The sequence below is a fragment of the Papaver somniferum genome, chromosome 6 (assembly GCF_003573695.1).
Source record: "Papaver somniferum cultivar HN1 chromosome 6, ASM357369v1, whole genome shotgun sequence".
Taxonomy (NCBI): domain Eukaryota; kingdom Viridiplantae; phylum Streptophyta; class Magnoliopsida; order Ranunculales; family Papaveraceae; genus Papaver; species Papaver somniferum.
Window position 1 is genome coordinate 130,862,585 of NC_039363.1, and position 19,615 is coordinate 130,882,199.

At 38.5% G+C, this 19,615-nt stretch overlaps 1 pseudogene; it reads right to left on the reverse strand.

The window, feature by feature from the left end:
- Nucleotides 1-5,552: 5,552 nt before the first annotated feature.
- Nucleotides 5,553-8,805, reverse strand: LOC113289314 (annotated as a pseudogene).
- Between the last annotated feature and the right edge of the window lie 10,810 nt (nucleotides 8,806-19,615).

The window sequence follows — 19,615 nt, forward strand, 5'->3', positions numbered from 1 at the left end:
CCTAGTGCTCGCATAACCGAAGTGGATTTTACTCCACAGGAAGATGTTTCTCTAATTCGATGTTGGGTTTCAGTTGCAAACGATAGATATTTCAATTTAGAGCCTTTTAACTTATGGGACATTGTGTTTCAAAGGTTTACGACGTTAAGTCACGTAAATTCAAGAAGAACAAATGAGTGTCTTCAAAATCGTTATTGTTTCATCAATAACAATGTTAGAAAGTATCAGCAAATTATGTCGTTGATAAAAGGGGATAATCCTTAGTTGTCAAATGAAAAACTAAAAATGAGAACTCGTACCAAATTTGCCGAAGACAACGGAAGATGGTTTAGTCACAACGAATGTTATGAACTCTACAATGTTCGTGTGCAGGGATTCAAATTTCAAATATTGTGTTATGCAATCAAGGTTAATTTTAAATGAAATGTAAATTAAAACTAGTTTATATTTGAATATTAATCTAAAAGATAGCTTTCATTAATTAAAAAAAAATTACATTTAAACTAACTTTCTTCCATAATTAGATTGTTTACATTTTAACTACTCATCACTTTGTCCATTTCCTCCATGGCCAAAGATCTAATTGCCCGCGTTTTCTGGATCAAGAGTGTTGTTCAACATATTAGTTAGCGATCCGGTTTGAGACTCACTTGGTGCTTAAGTATCATCATAATCATCATAACCTTGATAAGTAATGGGTTCAGGTTGCATGGAAACACGGTACAAATCTTAAAATACGTGTTGTTGATATTCTTGAGGAGTTTGCTGCAATGGTTGAAGGCTAATGAGCTTGAGGAATTTTATTTTTTTTTGGGAGGGGGGGAGGTGGGTGGGAGTGGAGGCATTTGGGGTATACATAATCGATTGCCTAATTACTTCCATGTTCACACCACCACCTGGAGTCATTATGTCAGTAAATGACTAAACATACGTACAAGAGTTGTATCCAAGCCAATATTTTCATCACCACGTACTACTTGAGTATCTAACACTTGGTTTGGAGTAGAACTTTTTGGTACATCCTGCAAAGAACGACGTCTCAACTTATTTCACTTCCACGACTTCGCTGAATTCGAGCGGGACTCATGCGTCCTCCACCACTGGGACTCAAATGAGTTATTCCTCTACCACTGGGAGTCATTCCTCTAACACAGGGACTCATGCCTCTGCTACTACCTGAACCATCATTATCGTCAAATCCTTGACTCATTTCAAATATCATGCTTTCCCTCAGCTTTTGCATTTCATCCAAGTGGAATTTCTGAAATCCGTGTAATAGAGCATCATAATCGTTCAACTAGGTCTGGTACTGCAACTCTGTAGCATTGACCCTCCAGTATGGATAAGTCCGATCAAGTGCATTGGAAGTAATTGTATAAGTAACAATCTGTCCAGATGTGGTGGATATAGTCTGTACCTCCAAAGAAAATGGTGGCATAGTTGACGATGAACTTTGAGAAGGATATGCAAATGCGTCACCCGTCTCTGGTGGAGGTTGGGAAGGAAGAAACTACCTAAAGATGATAAATCCATCTGACCCAAACTTTGCGGTGTCATATCAATATTGGGCTTGAAAATAGTGTTAAACCATAATATGTATTCATTTTTGTCCATTGGCTCCTGGATCAATTCATCAGCTTCTTGCCAATGATGACCTTCCCTTATCAATTTCAAGTAGTCGTCTTCAGAAACCTCTGAACTTGGATAGGGGTTGACAGCGATCACTGATCTTCTCTGCAACTGAAGAAGTTGTCTTTCACCATAATACCAAACACCCTTTTCAGAAATAGGGTTGTATAACACGATCCTTTTGAGGCATGGCTGTACCAATATCTGAGCTTGTTCTTCTTCGAACTCAGGTATTGCTTCATACGGCTGGGAGACAAGATTAAGGCATTTTTACACAACTGTTGAATCTTATGAACAATAGCAGTATTTTGACCATCTTCAATTTGTTCTCGTTGCCAATTCTTGGCATCGTACTTCAGTATGACCGGAAAAACATTGGTATGATTCTTAAGAGAAGGTTCCGAAACACGGAACCACGTATACCACCAATACTGAAAATAATAACATCATTGGTTACTAAATTTTCCATGTGAAAATAACAAACAAATAGTGTGAAAAATATTGGTTCTTACCTCCAGAACTCCATAAAAAGCATTAAAACTATCTTTGACACACGTCGAGAAATCACCGAGGGACATGTGAATCTCTGATAAAATCGGAGACCCCCAATCATATGTTGGTGCTTGCTCTAAATCTTCTAATGCTTCAAGAAAACCAATTAACATCACTGAGCTAGCATTTGGAAATAGACATTGGCCTAGTGTCCACAATACAAACAGACGTTTGAGCTCCTCATAATGGTCAGGGAACAAATATTGATTACCAGCTACCCTGTTTTCATCCATTTTCCTAGCATAACGCTTCAAAAAACTTTCAACCCAGCCTCTTTTAACCCATGCGCTTTTATTTGTCTATATGTATCATTTTCCTTCTAATTTGTTTGAGTATAAAGGAATTCTTTGTTTCCATTTATCTTCTGATAACCAATTTAGTTTGTTAAGTTGAAGTAAGTTTCCAGCACACGGAATTCTTGTTAGCATGTACAAATCTATCGCTGTAACTCATATTAACAACAATTATTCATAATTAGAGTTTGTTGATTTTTATAAAACAAAATACATAATTTAGAAATTAAACTACTAGAAAAAAACGACTTACCGCATTCAAAGTCCTTGAAAAAGAACGTATTTGTAGTCTTCCACCATCGTTCTAATATAACTTGAACTCCTTGAGTCCTATGGTTTCTAGGTTGTATATGATATAAATGTCACCAAGGATATCTTATAACTCTCTCTTGAATAACAGGGGGAAGCAACTGAAAAATCGCATGGAACTCAGACCATCCACCTCTTAGATTTATCGAATTAACTCGCTCCGGATGGTCAGATATGTGATTAGAGAACATACCTTCACCGGCTACTTGTCTAACACTATCAAACTCATAATTTTTATCCACAACAAAACTTAATCCACTGGTTTGGGTACTAGTGTCGGGAAACCAAGATTACGTTAATCTCGAACCGGCATGTTTTCACAGAAGTCAATGCCATAAAACATCATACTTTAGATAACTTAGCTCGAATCCGTCTCTTACATCTTTAGATTAGCATGATCGAATAATACTAGCACGAATATATGATTTATACGATAATAGACAATCACACACGACACAAAGATTACGTGGTTCACCTTTGTAGGCTACATCCACGGCCAAAACCACCCCGAGAATTTGTCATTATCAAAACAAGTTATTACATCAACACACTTCATATAATCAACTAGTTATGCAACCCACGTTAGAAACAACAAGACGTATTACGAAAAGCTTACCTCTTCCTTTGTTCTTCTTCTTTCATAAACCTCCACCGCCATGGTTGCTTCGACTTTAGACAAGAACACGAAGAACATCATGAATTCTAGCTTCTCCCATATGAACCCTAGAAACCCTAGATTTCTCCCATACCCGCTCTCACTACAAGTCACTCTTCTCACATAGATTTTGGCCCCATCACCAACCATCGTAGGACACAACGGTTGTGACCCAATCACTCGCATAAAGAGAGAGGATTCTACTAAGAGAATGGATTTCTACTCACAATATAAGCCCTCTTATATAGTAGACAAATCTTTGCTCCCCAAGTCTTAGAACTCCTAAAAATAGACTCACACCTTAATTAGGAAATCCTAAACTTGGAAAACACTCCTACAAACCGTCATACAAGTTTCCTAATCCAAGTAAACCTCGTAGACATTCTAAACCCGAAATTGCCCTTTAGCCACGGTTTTGACAGCATTAGATCACTGGTTTGTGCTGCAAAACTGTTACCTAAAGTCCAATTTCAGCCATATATTTTTGTATACGGAACAAAACCCCAACAACTAGTAGATCCTTTGACTCTTTTGTTTCTTTTTTGTTTTCTCCATATTTGTTGAAGAAATAAAACGAAAGATAATTTCTTTAGAACAGAAGAGAACAGAAGAGCAGAGAAAAGTTGAGAAGGGAAGTGTGAAGGATAGATGAACAAGGTGCTATAGGCGTTAGAAAGTCGAACGTTCGCGATATTGATTATAACGCTAGCGCTGGAGTCAATATCGAGCGTTATTGACAATATCGCCAGCGATAATTTCTTTAGACTTTAGCGCTGGCGATAATGTCAATACCGCTCGCTAGAAACTCGATCACTCCGTGTTTTTCCCATAGTGGCGCAATTGCTTTGCCATGCTAGCCGGTGGGTCAAACAACTTTTTTTTGACATGTGCATAGAAATAGGCCTGACGGGCAAAAAGACCCCCACTGGACCTACTTCATGGTCCTAAGCCAATAAGTAGGGACTTTTGATGCAATCACCTCCACGGTCCTACATGTATGTCGGTTTTTCCATTCAGCCTATCGCAAAGGAAGAGGAGGAAGTTCATGGAACACACATTCGGCAGAACCACTGCGGCAGCTGCATAAGAACAAGCGTTATTACATGAGGCAAATCTGGTCCAAGTTGAATGATCTCCGAGAATTAGGCCTGCATATTGTGCATATAATCTGGCTAGTTGTGAGTGTGCGTATTAACACCTAATCCTATTTTTTTGGATGATAATAGCAAAAGCTAGTACTAGAAAAAGCATGGAGTACGGACAGAGTGGGCAATAGAGTTCGGTAAATCTCTGTTTGTGGTGTAAGACTAAAGAAGAGTAAAGAGGGAAGTTTATGGAGATAGGAGAGGACCAAGGACAGCTTTTGTAAATTTCTCAAGTGGGCCAAAAAGACATGAAAGTTTAAGCAAGAAACAAACGAGCGTGAAAATGAAAACCTTCTTCAATCCAACCAGCTCTTCTTCCTCTTTTCTTTAAGGAGGAGAGGAGATGGGAGATAGAGGGGACCAAGACTGCATTAACCATTTCAAACGGCGATATGGGATCATCACAAGTGAATTTATCAATAATCTCTCGTCAGTCGTGCTGCTTTTTGGGAGAGTGGCTGGCTCTAGCTGGTGGCCTTTCAAAAGAAGAGATAAAGGATTTACATGAGAAAGAAAATAAAAATAAGAAAGAAGATATCTCACGATAGCAATTGTGAACAGCCACAAACAAATCTGTAACGAGGACTGAATGAAGAAAAAGGAAAATAAAGACCCAAAATGATATACATTTCCTTCCTTCAGCCTCATATATGGAGATGAAACCTCGAAGAGAAAGTAGCACAAAACAGACTCTTAGAGTTGGAATACGATTTCGAAGACCACACGAAATATAACCAACATAGAGTTGGAATCACCATGACTTTTTCCCCTTTCTTTTACCAGATAAGACTTCAACTCTCTCATATGGGCAAGCTCGTTAGATGAAAATGAGGTCTATGCAACAGTTTTCATGAATCCATAACATAACTCCTATTACATTCCCATGAAAAGCATTTGACACATGCTCTAACAGTTAAGTCTAGATTGCATGTAACTGGCTAACAACATGTCTAACACTTGAATCAAGGATCACATGAAACAAACTTACCATCCATATCGCTATATTAAAGAGAGAACAGTAAATGCAGAACACAAGCACACAGTATGCTCGTTGATTTGTACTAACAGTTAATGACTTCAAGCCGATACATATGATATAACACCAACTTCACCACCTAGGAAGATCTAGTGTTGTCAAAAAATTTAATCAAGAGATTAAGAACAGTTGAGTTTTTTTTCTTTCTTTTTTTCTTTTTACAGGATCTAATTCTAAACCATATGGGATGAGGATCATCCCATACTCCCAACACTTGGACACCCTACGGACCTAGGCCCAACCGTGTGCTTGAGAGTTCGTGTAGGATATATATCATATTAACAAAATACAATAGAAGGGAAAAAGCGAGGAGAAGTGGGTCGGTTCTGTCTCACGTGGTATTGCTATTGCTACTACTAGTAATATGAGAGACAACAACAGTGATGTCATCGAGCTTGCCTCCATAATAGCGGAAACCAGCATCTTGAGCTGCTGTCGAGAAAGGTGTTTGCCTATTTTTATCTTGTGCACGCTGTCGTGCTAGTGCGGCTATCTTCTGAGACATCACCTGAGGTCCAAAGCCAGCCCTTACTGCGTGAACAACCACGGCTGTGACCTCGTTGTTGTACAAGTTATCAAACAACCCATCAGTGCCAGCAACAATGACGTCCCCCGCCGCAACAGGAATAGTAAAAACCTGTTCAGTTATAAGCACATGTAAGATGAAACCCGTCCAAAAGGGATTTTACATTTTTATATACAAGAAAAATAGTGTCTAGTTGACAGTGAAACACAATGTAATCACCTAACTCTAAACATTGTTAGGTTACTTTACTAAGTTCTTGATGGGCATGTCAACACTGTCAATATATGATAAACCATAAATGTTTTATCTGACCTGCCCAGAGCTTGGTAGATCACCATCAGTCCCACTCTCCAGTTGAAATGTGAAATTGAAATCGTGCTGCTGGACAGGAGATTTGAAGACGGTGCATCCATCTCTAACAATTACAAACCCACTATCTCCAAGATTAATCGCATGGATTCCCTGCAGTAAAGGGTATAATCAAACGATGAAACCAAAAAATCTGATTCCAATCTATCAGTAGTTTAAAATTTTGACTGATTACAACTATTCATAAAATCATAGAAAATCCCCAAGAACGAAGATTTAATTCTAAAAACACCCAGACGTATTGATCATACAAAAAGGACCTCAACAAAAGTGCTGATACATCAAGTCATCATCCCGGACAACAGATTGTGATGTGATATGAGAAAATTAATACCTGCGGTGTGAGTTATGATGCACGCCGTGGAGGAACCTTTTGCCTTGGTTCTCGAGTGAGCTTTTCTAAAACCTGGCCGGGGTCTATAGAACCTTTTGGCTCATCTTGAATCGCAGCACCGAGTTATGAGGACATTAATTCTCGAGCATATACTCCTGCATCCACTCACAAGATCTGCCCAACCTCCAAACACCATCAGCCACACCTATCGCTTGTTCATCTACACATATAAAGTGTGCATCCTCCCCGCCAGTTTCTTCCTTGTCAGGGGTTGTGGCAAATAACACGATCCTGATAGCAACTTCAAGCTTTGCTCACTCAAAAACCTTCCTGTGGACAGCATTAAACAATAAAACTTATTCAAACTTCAAATGATAAGTAAGGAGGTTTTCGTTGACGAAGACAACTAAAACCACTTGGTATAATCCCCAAAACATACTGATCATTTGAAGCCGTTAAGTAGAACTGGTAAGCTGTTCTTCCAGTGGAGACCCATCAATAGAGACGTCAGGTGCAGTACCGGCAGAGTAACATCCATAAGATGAGTGATGAAGATCTCTTCTCTCTGGCCCATGAAATGGATTGGAGTTGCAACTCCTGCGAGTTACATCCAAAAGGATATACCCATGTAGATGCTTAACATTGGATGGTTCTTGGCTCCTCAAAATCATGCTTGCTTTCCTGGAACTCTGAAGAGCCTTAATTCTGCCGGAAAAAGATGACTCCAAAAGAAGCCCATCCTTTGAAGCCAATCTAGATATACAGGGGTCATCATGCAGCACAGCTTTTGAACCACGAGCTACAGCTACTGATGACTTCTCTAATACATTAGCCGGAGATAATTTGGTAGAATTCGATACCACTCGATCAATGTGATATTCACAAGACTGAAATGGGGGGCCAGCAACTGAAGGAGTAGAAAATGTACGCGAAAGTGTGCCCATCATAGATATGTTCTTTCCCTGATTAACTACATGAGAATCCGACCTCAGAGCTAAAACTGTTCCAGCCCGTAAAAATAAATGTACATCTCCTATTGTTGAGAATGGTATCGAGAAAGACAACCCAGAATCCCCTAATAACAACTTTCCCCGATCAAGTAGAGTTTCAACTGTGTTTCTGAGTCCTTGGCCACCAGTGACCTGTCTCCCAGACCCAGACTGCTGCAAAGCTCGATTCAACCTCGAGAAGTATGATTGCATTTTACCCTCTCCAATGAAACAAAATTACTTGAATTCTTCTATTGTTGAATTTACAAGTATCAAAACTACGCCAAGAGGGAAATTTCATAACTCCCCTCAATACATTTGTTCACAATAAATGAATCACCAAGAACTGCCACCTCCACCTTCACCAGATATGAATTATGCTGCAAAACATCAGGAGGGCAAGATAATATTTTTAAAGAACAAAAAATGGGATCTTCATAATAGACAAGATGGGCAATTAGCAGAAAATTTTCAAAATCAAATCATTCACATCTAATGAGATAAATCTCCTTATCCTGAAATTGGTGCCTAGAAAGCAAAACATCTTCAAATTACTACTGATATTCCATACATCTAACCAAACTATCAAATTTGTTCCAAAAAGCTAAGAAAATAGAACGAAAATCAAAACCCCTAAGGAAAGAACTAGCTTGGTAAGAACCCATTCCAGATTTCTGGACGAAAAAGATAATAAAACTACAAATATAGAAATAGTCTTTCAAAAAGATATAGAGAACAATTCTACAACAAAAGATCGGATTCTCCCGGAAAACATCCACAGATTCAGAAATTTCTCTACTTTATCAACAATTGTAAACATACCTGATGAAATGAATGACTTTCTTTGTTTGTATGAAGCTGAAACCCTAGACTTTGAAACTCCAAGAGTCAGAAATTTTCTGCTGTTTCGTGGAAACCACGTGGTTCGTTTCTATTTTCCTTGTTTTACCTTGTGGTTTAAAAAGTTGGAAAGCACCAGCAGAATTTAGCTCCTCCGTACGATTTTTTTTTGACTAATTATTTTTTTTTAGTGAAAGGAAAGGAAGAAAATGAAACCCTAAATTAAGTCAAACAAAAGTCTCCAATTTTAACAGATTTGTGTCAGCATTTACTTAACTACCCTTCAACTTTGTGTCTTACTGGATAACGTAAAGTCCAATCTTGTGTCAGTGTTAGCATTGTTGTTTAGGTGTTTCATTGAGGTGTTTTTAGTCAGTTAAGGTTGTAGAAGTCAAGTTCATTAATCATCCCTTAAGTTTCTGTTTCTTCTTCTCTAACATACGGGCGGTTGCCGCTTGCGAATCTTTGTTATCCAAAAGTAACGTAATTTACAGTGGGCCCATATTTCAGACTAATTTATGTCTGGGCTTGACACCCGAACTGTGAATTACGATTCACGAAATGTGTGAATACAATCCTAGGAAAGTAACAGGAGTAGGATGTCTTGTAGCTTCTGATATAGGTGGTTAGAAGCTCTCATTTCCCTCGATTATCTCTCTTCTATGGACAGAGTCGGAGACAAAAATGTTATACTGATATTATCCCTAGCAAGTAGCGCCAACTGTAGTCTGGATGTGTTTGCAAGGTCGGAACTAGTGGTACCTATCAAAAACAAGTCTAGATAATGCAAGACAACCTTTGCTTAAATATGAAACGAATGCTCTTGAAGCTTATGGGTGCAGATAAATCATAACCGGCAGGTATTCCGAGTCTTATAGTGCAGACCGGAGGCATTAGAAGTTCAGAACAATGCAAGCTAAGCATTACGGGTGATGTTTAAATTTAAGCCGATTTTGGGGGTCAAATTTGGAGGGCCATATAGAATTTTCTTGAGGTTAAGTCTTATGGGGTGCTAATCTAGCAGCTATATCAGCAGTTCACGTCAGCTAGCAAAACCACCTAAGTCTTATGGGAGTGCTAATCTAGCAGCTAGATTAGCAGTCCACGTCACCCCAGCGATGAATGGTTCAGCGCTTTAAATCTCAGCCGTCAGATTAAAAGATATATCGTCCAACGCTGAACCATTCAGCGAAAAGATGGTTTTCTCAGCGCTGAATCATTCAGCGAAACTATCTAGCATGCTAGTTCACATGCTAGCAAATGGTAGGAGAGAGAACTAGTGTTAACTTTTTTGCCACATTTTTTTTTTTGAATTGCAACACTTAGGTGCTAATCTAGCACCTCCAATCTAGCACATAAGACTTAGCCTTACTAATCGGTTAATCGGTGCATACACAATTTAATCTCAGCATATAGTCTTCATTAGTTGAATTTATCTAGATTGAACTATGGAATTTAGGCATTCATGAGAACTTCATTTAATGTGAGAGTATTTCTAGCTTGACCTCAACTTTGATCTTACCCGTAACCTTAGATGCTGAAGAGTCACCCATATAAAGTTTCTCCTCGTCTCATACCTTTTGATACGAGGTAAACACGTCCATGTTTTCACATACATGCTTAGTTGGTGGCTCCAGAGCGCCCTGGCTACGATATGGTCAGGCCACATACTTGAAGTGTATGGCCTGTTTTCATTTTTTGACATGTATATAAATTAAAAACCTGTCCCTTCTAAATTCCAGCAAAAAATTTATTTTTGGAAAAAAAGTAGGAAGTTAACAAACAAAAAAATTAGTCAAATAATTGTGTAATAAAACTGTTTTGAACTTTATTTTAATTTTATAATAGTGTCAACATGTAAGGATGGGCCACATACTGTTTGAGGAGGTAAGTTACACTCCGTTTCTTGGGATGCTCCTATTGTCTATCAAGCCACATGACATAGGCATACACTAATTACGAATTGGGCATTGCCAGGAAAGGAAGCTAACTGGTATGCAAGTTAAGGGAGATTGCATTTGCCACTTGCATCACATGGACGATGTAAGGAAAGTACAACACCAGTCTGACTGATGCACCCTTGGCATAAGAAAGATTAGTGCATGTTATCAGCTCAATGTCGAAATAATCAACCTTAATTCACAAACTTATCAGGGTAGATCTCAAAGGGAAACATTTAGATAAATCATCGATCTATATAACAAGCTTAACAAGTCTCTACGAGATAAACAAGCTTGTCGGTATACAAAGTTATCAAAAAGATCATAATACCAAAAAGAAATCATCTAGTCTTCAAAGTAACTGCACAAAAAACTTGATTCTACTATTGATTGATTAAACACATAATGGAATCAGTTAGAAAAGGATGATCAAAAGTCATATCTTCATATCTTGAATCAAAAGATCAGATCTGAAATCGTTTATCCTTGAAAGTTCGAGTTACCATATATTAGAAGTGAAGGATCACAGAATAAACAAGCTATATCAATCAAGGTTCAACACGTCGTTAGCCAATAAAATCAATAATAGAAAACTAAATAACAATACGATTCTAGTTTCCCACCAACGTTACTACTAGTGATTCTTTGATCCCGCAAAAGTCTTTAAACGAACTTCACATAAGAGATTTCACCTAATTAGGATACGCTCCTTTGGAACGAGAATACTTCAGTGGGCTTGACACGCAATCGGTTAAATCAGTGCTTCAAGGTATAAGTTTGTAATAATTCCAAACTTCACTATTCATAATGACCTAGGTAGTTTGGACAACAAGGAATTTCCAAATCCGAAAGCTATCCAAACTCTAAGTTAATAGCGGAATAGAAAACGTTTTTAATATGTTAACATTAAGGTTTGGTCCTGGAAGAGGTCCTTGGGATCGGTCCTATAATAGTCCTCTGATTTCTTTCAATTACGAAACAAGTTTCGCAAGTCTAGTTTCTTAAACTAATGTAATAAACATAGTTTTCTAGCTATGAAATCAATCCAAAAGTTTGACTAGTACCAAATTACCAAATAGTGTTATCTCGAATTTACGAAGTCCAAATAGCTAAACTATACTTCGTAATCCACTTATGTCAAAGTTGTATAAAACAACTAGTGTATGCTTCATTGACACTTTGATCATAATGACATTATCAAGTCACTAATACTAGAGATAAATAAATATACTTCGTATGTAATTAATGTTTTCAATCTAAATGACTTGAAAGAAACATAGATAGAAATAAAAGAAGTTAAGTCTGTGTTACTAGCTCCAACAGAAGGATGATGTGTTTGTTGATGCCGATATGTCTTCAGGTTCTTCAGAGTACACGAGCGAGTCTCAACAATTTTATTATTACTACTTGAAAAGGGGAGGGTCTAACAACCTCACCCAATATTTCGTTTAGGCAATCTATATGTACAAGCTCCAATATAATTCCACGAGAATCAACTAGACAGTCAGATTTAATCAATGGAAATATATCCAAGAGTTGTATCTTTGTTTCACAATGTAATAAGCAAATCAAACAGATAGAAATCCGCGAGCTTGATTATTATGTAAACCAATTGGAACGGTACCAAAGACCAATGTTCAAGTGTCAATCAATTTATATCAACAACCAAAGGTTGGATTATCTAATTGATTGAACTACACACAACTTGTGGTATTTCCATTATATAGAAAACAAAATGCGAAAAAGAAATAACACATATACCAGAAATTTTGTTAACAAGGAAACCGCAAATGCCGAAAAACCCAAGGACCTAGTCCAGATTTAAACACCACACTGTATTGAGCCGCTACAGACACTAGCCTACTCCAAGTTAACTTCGGACTGGAATATAGTTGAGCCCTAACCAAACTCATATTGATCAAGGTACAGTCGCATTCCTTACGCCTCTGAATCCCATCAGGACTCTACGCACCTGATTCCCTTAGCTGATCTCACCCACAAGTAAGAGTTGATACGACTCAAAGTTGATACTTGATAAACCAATCTGTCTCATACATAAAAGTCTATTGAATAGATAAATCTGTCTCCCACGGAAATACCTATGAGTTTTGTTCCGTCTTTTGATAAATCAAGGTGAACAAGAACCAATTGGTACACCGGATATATATTCCTGAAGAATAACCTAGTAATATCAATCACCTCACAATAATCTTAATTGTATGGTAGCGAAACAAGATATTGTGGAATCACAAACGATGAGACGAAAATGTTTGTGACCACCTTTTTTCTTTCCTATCGGAGAATAAATCTCGAACAAATCTTAGAGAAGATAGTACTTAATACAATAGAAAACAACAAGATCAGAACGCGCAACTACATAGAAAATAGTTGGGCCTGGCTTCACAATCCCAATTAAGTCTTCAAGTCGTTAACCTATAAAGGTTTTAGAAAACCTAGGTTAAAGGAGAATCGACTCTAGCCGCAACTAGTATCACATATGAGATGTGGGGATTAGATTTCCCAGTTGCTAGAGTTCTCCCTTATATAGTCTTTAAATCAGGGTTTGCAATCAATGTTACCTTGGTAACAAAGCATTCAATATTCACCGTTAGATGAAAACCTGATTAAACTCAAACTAATATGTTTCAACCGGTAGATCGAACTTAGCTTGTTACACACAAATGAAAAGTGACTTCATTTAGATTTGGGTAACCGTACTTAAACGTGTACACCTTGTTGGCTCAGCAATAGTTAACCGAAGTTAGCCATATGAACACTTTCATCTTAACCATAACTAGTTCAAATGACTCAAATGAAACTAGTTCTAGAGTTTTTCAATTGTTTATATTCTCATAGAAGTATACAAGACACAATTGAAGCAAAATCGATTTTGATTCACTTGAATCAATTCATGAACATTATAGCCACGCTTTGCAAAATATTGCATTCCTTATTATATAAATGTATTAGTTCATGAACAAACCTATTTTAGAACATAACCTACTCAAGTATGCAAACGGGTACACATGCTTAAGTGGCCGGACTAAGTTTGGGTTCACCATTATGCGAACGGGTACGCATACCTTCCAAACTCAGTTGAATTTCCGGACATGAACTTATGCCAGTACGTATACGGGTATGCATACTAAGTTCCAGGACTTTTATCAAACCAACCATTACGCATACGTGAATGCACACTATGGTTCCCGTACTTGGAATAACTTGCAATAATTAGCGTACAAGTATGCATACTGTGCTATATACAATCATGATTAATATGTTCTAAACTCTCATTTCAATCATTGAAACATTCTTAGAAGACGACAATAACTGTCTCACAAAAACTATTAGCTTCAAAGAAATTTTCAAGTGATCGAAGATCAATACGAAACATTCCAAGTCTACATCAAATGACCGTCTCACACAAATCATGTAAGATGTTACCAAGCGATTTTCACATGATCATCTTTTGACTTTCGTCAAGAATATAAGATGAATTTGGTTAAAGCCAAAGCTTACTAACACATATTTCGAGAAATATCTAAGTGAGTTAAACTCAGCTCGAAATATCAAATGTGTATAATCGAAGTCTATATAGCTATAGACTTTTGTCTCAAATATGATATAGAGTAGATAGACTTTTGAGTTATAGATGAGTTCAAGTCTCCACACACCTTTTGTTGATGAAGTTCCATAAGCTCCCCTTAGTAGTTTTTCGTCTTCAATCGATAAAATCAGTGAAGTCTAAATCTCAACCACACTTTCTATCCTAATCGAAACTTAGCTATAAGTAGATTACAAATCAAGACTTATAGTTCTGGAAACTAAACTTTACAAACAAGCTTGAGATAGCAACGCTTGCGAGTTCGACCGAGCAATGCTCTAACAAGCTCCCCCTTTGTCAATTTTATCGACAAAACTATCAATACATATGGATTACAAAATAAATAAACTTTGTAGCTTCTCATCCAAATGCTTGATTTCCTTGGTTCTTCAACATTACTCGAAATATTCGTCACTTCCGAGTACTCCAGTAATTCTGAACGTGTTCAACTCAGCATCATAGTTGTTGAAGATCCGTAGATATAAAAATGAGAAAACAACAGCTCTCAATTATTGTTATACAGAGTCATAGTATTATCACACAACATCAAAGTCCAATTGTATCACAACTTTGACAAAAATGCTATGGTGATATGTATCACTCCCCCTTAGTCAATACTTCATCTCACAATAAAAACCACTCCCCCTTACATAATGATCGTAAACCATATATATTTGTAGTGTGAACCACACATTAATTCTCCCCCTTTTTGTCAATATAAATTGGCAAAGGTATGAAAACTAGTGGGATCATAATGAAATTCTCATAGAGATACTTAATAACTAAAAGAGAACATATCAACTTTGTTTCGATGATTTCACATAGTCGAAACTTAGTGTATTCATCAAGGAGTTTATAAAGATACAAGAAAACTCCTACAATATTCCACAACCGCACTCCCCACAAAGGTTTGGCAATTAACCACAAGTTCAAATAAGAACTCTCCCCCATAAAATGTCATTCCCGAGAGAACAACAAGAGATACCTTACTTTTGCAAGAAAAGAAGGATTTCTTTGGACATTAACAAATTACATGAGACATGAATTTGTATCCAGAAAACTCTATTAAATTAACCACAATAGAACCCATGTTAATTTAATCGGAAATGCTCAACATAAGAGAACTTACGGAGCCGCACAGTACTTACACATAGAAGTGGATCAGGGAAAGGTCAATATTATGGAATATACAAAGATTCATTCTATTTTCATCAATATTTGCATAATGGTGTCATAGACTTAATCTTTGTTATGAAAAGTTCATTCTATTTTCCATCAATATTTACATAAAGACATATAATAGACTTAAATTTTGACATATATGGGACAATCATATTTCACGGACGCAAACACACATATCCCATAACAATTTTTTGGCAATATATAAAACCAATAAAGATTAATACTGCAAAATCATCTTCCAAATAAACTTTAGAATTTCAATAATAAATCTAAAAACATTGCAAGATGAAAATCGTTGGCAATAACTATGTGTAGTCACAATAATTGTTATTCCAAACCCTAGTTATCCTACTTAAAACATAAGAATAAATTCTTATAAGAAGTTTCCTACACAATATCTAAGAAAGTACCAAAAAGAAGTCATTTCACTTACTTTGAAGACTCTTCGCATATTCCCTATAATCATCAAGCTCGTCTTCGATTAAATCAATCCTGTATTCGAGATTATTCATCTTGTCCTCAAGTCTTTTGGTTGAAGATTCGAGTTCACTCTTCAAAGCATGTACTTGTTCTAAGACAAGATTCATAGTTAATGAGAGTTTTTCAAAATGAGAGACAATAGGATTCTCAGCAGAAGAGGAATCACGTTTGTCTTTTCACATCTCATTATCGGAGGAACTAAAACGAAATTTCTTAGAGGGAAATAGAACAGTCCAGACATCATCTTCTTTACTGGAAAGACTTGATGATGACATGATGATAAAAATGAAATGCTTTCTTAGAAGAAGAAATCTTCCATTCTTATAAAGAAGAAGATATAAAGAGAATTCCTAAAAAGTCCTTTGACAAAAACCCTAACAGAGTTTAGGATTTATCAAAAAGGAGCTTAAATAGGAAAAACTCGTTTAAGCACACAAACGGTTCTTGACTTCAGACACAACAGCTCCAGATAAGGAAGAAAAGAATAGAAACAAGATAAAAAATGACAGAAATCTATTCACACTTTTCTTGTAGATTATAGTCCTTGTTCAAGGTAAAACAAGAACAACCTCAGAACCCATTACAAATTGTAATTTTTCCCATCCAACAATAGATCGGGTGGATTCTTATGAGAAGAGGACGATTTTGATATTCCTTGTTCCTGATATATTTTTATAGGGAGACCATCACGATTAGGCGTCTTCCTTTCTTGCAGTGTACTGAAAGCCCTGTTTACCGATTTTGGTAAACTATGAATAGTTCTGACAATCTCTTTTGAAAGTGATGTAGATTTATTATGAGATTTTCTTTTCTCCTTCTGATAGCATTCATTATTGGAAGGAGATTTAATAACCTTTGTGCACACCAACTCTTGGTGATCCTGGTATTTATACAAGGGACACAGTTGATTTGTTGTGCCATTGTATTTGATGTATTTCTCATTATAAAAGTTGTAACACCCCGTGTTTATAGCATGGCGCATGCTAAAAGCTGCTCCATGGCTCGGGATTAAGCTTCATTCAAAGCTTCCATTGCGTAGGAAAAGGAACATTGGCTCTTGGCCAATGCGTTGACAATGTTCAGCCAACATGGCTGGACATCGGGTTGGCAGCGGACAACCAACATGATTGGACATCGGATTGGTAGTGGACATCCATTAGGCTGGACATCGGGTTGGCAGCGGACAACCAACATGGTTGGACATCGGGTTCGCAGCGGACAACCAACATCCATCATGGTCGAGTTTATGGCAACGGCCATGAATAGTAAAAGTGGGAGTTTATGAATGATTTTTCCTCCCCTAATCAAAGTTTTAAAAATGTTAAGTTGACATATATTGGGAGGGGTACTTGGTTGAAGGTGCATATACGGACCATGCACCAAGTGAGATAGCCTTAGAGATGTACATCCATCACGGCTGGACATTGGAGTGGCCTATGGGCCAAAGTCGGAAGTACATCCATCACGAACCTTCACGGGACCTGGCTCAGGAAATGTTCAGCCGTCATGGCCGAACATTAGAACTGACCTGTGAGCCAGAATTGAATGTGCATCCATCACGGCCGGACATCCCTCCAGGGTGGTGAGGTGCATCCATCACGGCATGGGGAGTTGATGAATGATTTCTCCCCCAATCTAAGTTGTAAAAATGTTAAGTTAACATATATAGGGAGGGGTACTTGGTTGAAGGTGCATATACGGAACATGCACCAAGTAAGCTTCATAGCTTAGCCGGAAGATTATGAATGATGCTTAGGCCTCATTTATAGATGCGTAGCCTTACCAATGGAGCATGTTAAGCATGGGCATCACTATGACATGCCGCGGACCAAGCATTCATCACTTGGGTGCATTTTGACGGAATGGCCTATACGAACTAGGCCATTTCCATTATTGCTTGGCCATGGCCATGCAAACGAGTTGGCTTAAGTTCTTGTCCCTTCGGTGATGAACTATGGTATGTGCTTGATCCCTTTAGAGTAGGGAAGGGTACGTAGGCATCCGCAATGAATTGCATCATTGCCGGTCCAGCATGTTGTCGCTCATATCATCTAATTGAGGGATGATTGCGACATACTGGTGTTGATGGTGGTTTTTAGCTTAGGGTTAAAATCGTAAAATTGTACATCTGACATGACGTCACTATGACCATTAGCACATTTATTGAATCAATCAGCATGCCTACGTAAGAATTAACGGGGTACCATTTTTTTTTACATGGGTCATGTTCCACGGCAGAACCCTTAACACTGACTGACATCGTTTATGCCAAAACCTAATTCTCATGCTACCACGCCAAGGCATGCCAGCCGCACCACAGTGCCAATGGCAGACCATGCCAGCCACATCTCCGCGTCAACGCATGCCAACCATGCCAGCCGCACCACCGCGCCAAGGCATGGCATGCCAGCCGCACCTCCTCGCCAAGGCATGCCAACCAGGCCAGCCGCACCACATGTGCCTATGGCATGCCAACCACCTTACCGCGCCATACCATGTCGGCCTTCCCTATGCGGATACCAAAACGAAGGCGTGCGATGATCAACGGCCACCCTTCCATCTTAGATACAAATCTTAGCCGTCCAAGGTCGCCAAACAACGCATGGTAACCTTTGGCCCAAAACCCTAGTTTTGGCCACGCCAAACCGCATGTGCCAATGGCATGCCAACCACCTTTTCGCGCCATACCATGCCGGCCTTCCCTATGCGACTACCAAAACGAAGGCGTGCGATGATCAACGGCCACCCTTCCATCTTAGATGCAAATCTTAGCCGTCCAAGGTCGCCAAACAACGAATGGTAACCTTTGGCCCAAAATCCTAGTTTTGTCCACGCCAAACCGCGCCAAGGCATGCCATGCCACATGTTCCAATGGCATGCCAACCACCTTGCCGCGCCATACCATGCCGGCCTTCCCTATGCGGCTACCAAAACGAAGCCAAAACCCTAACTTTTGGCCGCTCCTAAACTAGGCCATATTAAAGCCATACTGATCATGCTTTCATGCAACTGGCTACCAAAACGAAAGCCTGCAACAATCAACGACCACTTTTTCATCTAAGATGCAGATCTTAGCCATCCAAGGTTACCAGCTAACGCATGGCAACCTTTGGCCCTAGTTTTCTCGCGCCTAAACAAAGCCAAAACCCTAACTTTTGGCCGCGCCTAAACTAGGCCGTATTAAAGCCATACTGATCATGCTCTCATGCCACTAGCTACCAAACGAAAGGTTACAATAATCAACGGCTACCTTTCCTCTTAAGATGCAAAATCTCGACCGTCGAAGGTCACCACCGAGTCGGCAAGTCTCCCAAGCTCAACTTGCCAGACAACAACAACATGTTACATGTTTTCCACGAAAACGCTCGACATCAACACATGTCACAAACTGGGGGATGCTCATTGGGTATTGGTTTGGCGGTTTACAGCGTGCGGCGTACACTACGCCCGTTATAAGACAGTATCATAAGGATGAGGCAGTTAGTAAATACAGGGAGTAATGGTGAAACGCTTTCTTTTATGGAACATCAAATTCCAGGAGTTACCGGTTACCACCTCCTCCCGTTTACTCACCCGTTTTCCATTTCTTAATGAGACCAGAGTACGTTTCACTTCGACTGGTATAAATAGGCATTACCTATTTCCACCGAAAAACAAGTTCAGGTCAGGAGGATACAACACTCATAAAATATTTTCTAGCTTTCCATCTCTTAGCTTCCCACTTTCTGATAC